This window comes from Urocitellus parryii, chromosome 9, assembly GCF_045843805.1.
Source record: "Urocitellus parryii isolate mUroPar1 chromosome 9, mUroPar1.hap1, whole genome shotgun sequence".
Taxonomy (NCBI): domain Eukaryota; kingdom Metazoa; phylum Chordata; class Mammalia; order Rodentia; family Sciuridae; genus Urocitellus; species Urocitellus parryii.
The window spans coordinates 45,400,071-45,403,710 of NC_135539.1; the positions used below are offsets into that span (position 1 = coordinate 45,400,071).

Sequence of the window (3,640 nt, forward strand, 5' to 3'; positions counted from 1 at the left end):
TCTGCCTTGGCCTGGCCTAAACCAAACCAATGGGTGGGTGGCCTGGAGAAGACTCCTCTCTGGCTTGATTGAAACAGGTTTGAACCTGTGTTGCTTCAGGATGCACAGCATAGTAAAGGGGCCAAGACTCATCTGACAGGCAGTGTGAGTGTACTAGGCCCCTGGGAGCCCATGACCAGGGCTCCTCATGCCCATTCCCACAGCCCCACCACCACCTGATGGTTCACAATGGTCTGCTCTGTTGCCTGGTGCAGGTTTGTTCCTAACCAAAGGCCAGAGTGACCACAGCCTGCTTTGGTTTGGCTGGGCATGGTGTGGTTGTGGAGGGAATAGACAAAGTAGCCTTAGCATGATGAAGGGGCAACAGCTCCCACTCAGCCCTACTTGGGAATGGTCCTGGAAGAAGTAAGCAGGGTTGTGGTGTGCATTGTCTGAGACATGGAAACACACCCTAGTCCTTATGGCTGTCCATGGGAGTTAGTGATATGTACAGCTATTGGATTTTTTGTTGTTCTCTTGTTTTGTGGAGAAGCTATCAGTCTGTGAGAAGCAGGCATTACACGAGAAGAGAAGAAAAGCTTGCTCCAAAGCTTTCTGGACTAATTGAAGAAAAATGTGAACTACTTGAAAAAGTTAGTCTTGTTCAAAAAGACTACGAAGGCTTAGAGTCATCTTTAAAGGATGCCATTTTAGAGAAGAAGTTGATAAAAGCAGAAAATTTGGAGACAATATATGAAAACCTGGATAGGTCTCTATCTAAACTTGAGGATGAAATACTCTTTCTAAAAAAAAAGCTAAAAGAAGAGAAAACTAAACATTTTCAACAGGATGAATTGATGGTGGATATATTAAAAAGAATTAAGTCCCTAGGTGATGAATCAAAATTCCTCAAATCTCAAACTAAAACAACATTGAGAATATTTAAAATGAATAAATAAGCAGTTACAGTAGCAATAAAACAGGTTTTGAATGAAAGTTTCCAACTTCAGGAAAGTCAGGAAGAGCTTTTACAAGAAGTTGAGTCATGGAAAGAAAAAGTGAATGGCCTCAATAAACAGAAAATGACATTTGAACACTATAATGTACATGCAGAACAAGTTCAAAGAGAAAGAAAATCACATTAAGTCTCTGACTGAACACTTGCTGCTGATAAAAGATTGGGCTCCTGTGCTTGCAGAAGTCCTAAAAAATAATGGTAACTTGGAGTTGGAAATGGAGAGTGAATCAGAAATTGGTGCTCACTTAGAAGATCAGCCAAAAGGGGCTTTGAAGAAACTGGTTTATGTTGCTAAGTAAAAGACCTCTTTTAAAACCTTAGAAAGAGAAAGAAATAAAATTTTTACTTTATTATCTGAAGTAATTGAAACAAAGAAAGATGTTATACAACATATTAAAAATCTTAAGAGAGAACAAGTATCTTTGCAAACAGAAAATACACAGTTTGAAAGTAAGAATCAGAATCTTCAGCGGAGACTTAAAGTCATGATGGAACTATATCAAGAAAATGTAATGGAATTCCAAAGGTAATTATAGGAGAAGAGCAAGAGGAGAAACTTTCCAAAGTGAAAGAAAAGATCAACCATACTACTAAACTGTTGGAGACCTATGGAAAGCGAGCCAAAGATCTTGAAGAAGAATTGGAGAGAACCATTCATTTTTATCAAGGGCGTATTATGTACTATGAGAAAAAAGCACATGGTAATGAGTTGGCAGCTCAGAGAGCTGAAAGATACCTTGAAGATTTAAGGAAACAAAATGCTCACAAGAGACAAAAATTAACTGAAATGATGTTCAATTTTAAACTTGCAGAAAAAGATCCTTCTACACTTGATGTTTCAAATACAACTTCTGGCAGAGAGCATTCCCCAAATGGTCCCTCACCATTGGGTCAACCTTCATGTGAAATGAGACCTTCTTATGTGAAAAACAAGGGTCCACTCATACTCTCACCTTTGGTGCCAGTGGGAGAAGGAAGAGGCTCAACAGGCCCAGAGAATTCTCTGGACCATCCGACTAGCAATGAAAGAAGAGAATAAAACTGTGATAGGTTAACTGATCCTCAGAGAGCACCTTCTGACACTGGGCCCCTGGCATCTCCATGTCAACAGACCCATAGAATAATACTCCCTCCACCAGGCCAACCATATTCTGATCCACAGCTTCCTCTACAAAGGCAAGATGGGTGTTATTCTAATTATGGTAAACTATCTGGACCAGCAGAATTCAAAATTTCCACTATGCTGCTTTTGGATAAAATGGATGGGTCTAGTCTTCAGATACTGAATCTCTTAAAAATGATACCAAAGTCGATCTTGGTGATTCCAATGTGCCTGATTCATCTCTCCCTGCTGAGAATGAAGCAACTGGATCTGGCTTTGCTTTCTCACCTTTTCCTCCAATCAGAGGTCCATTGTTTCCAGTGGATCCAAGGAGGTCAGTTCATGAGAAGAGGACCATTTTTTCCTCCACCTCCTCCAGGAAACATGTATGGAGCATCTTGGGAATATCTTCCACCAGGTTCACCACCTCCTCCATTCCCAATGGGACCACAGTGTTTTCCTCATTATGTCCCCACAAGAGCTGGATTTCTTCCCCTGCCTCCCACTCTTGCATTCTGAAAGTAGAAGTGAGTTCCTTCAGGGTTGATTCCACCTTCAAATGAGCCTGATACTGAACATCCAGAAACACAACAAGAAACCTGACAATACTTTTTATTGCCTTCAAAAGTAATTTATCTCTCATTTTTAGTTTAAGTAACTACTTTTAATTAAGTGATTATATTTTGCTCTAATTAAAGCTTAACGGAAATATAATTTTTAGGATAGTAATTTGTAAATATGAATCTTATGAGTAAATTATTTCTATTTTATCTTATTCTAGAGACTATAACATTTAATTTGATTAATCCACTATTATATGAGCAACAGAGTTTTATATATGCAATCTTGCAGTTGGGATGTTTTAAACTCCAAACAAAGGCTGTTGCTTTATACAAAGAAACATATTTACTGTGATTGTAGCAAATGTGAAAGTAACTTTATGTGTAATGAAAGATTTTTATTGATTTAAAGTCTTGTTGGCATTGATAATAAAAATCAGCTAGTTTTTTCCATAAAAAATAGAATAACTAGAGCATATTAAGAGTAAATAAGAAAACTATATGTGTCATGGAAATAGGAGATTTCAAATACAAAATAAATTTTTCAGTTCTCAGAAAACTTGTAGAAATTTGAAATCATAATTTAAGTTCACTCTGTCCCTGCTTTCCCTTACATCTTCTTTATTTCATACCTGTTTTGCTGTAGTTAACTGATATGGGGAGTGTCCTAGTCTTTGTTTCAATTTGAGGGAGACATTTGTAAAATAGTAATGAATTATTAGGACACTGAAATGAAGAAACAAAGACATAATTCCAGGTTTTGTTATTTTTAGATTTGATAGTCATAAAATGACTCTGCTAAACTACTATAAATGTTTGAAGTTCTTACTCAATTTCTTTATCATTGCAAATAAGTAAAAATTTACAAATCTGCATCAGTCCACAGAGGACATTTCAAATACTGTTTTCCTGATAGGGACCAAGAAATAACATTTATTAAAAATACCCCTAATTAATACTTAGTTGTTAAAGCTTTTTTTT

General features: G+C 37.0%; 1 pseudogene; it reads left to right on the forward strand.

Annotated features, from left to right (window-relative positions):
- The first annotated feature begins 438 nt into the window (after positions 1–438).
- On the forward strand, positions 439–2,618 carry LOC113189887 (melanoma inhibitory activity protein 2-like; annotated as a pseudogene).
- Positions 2,619–3,640: the final 1,022 nt, after the last annotated feature.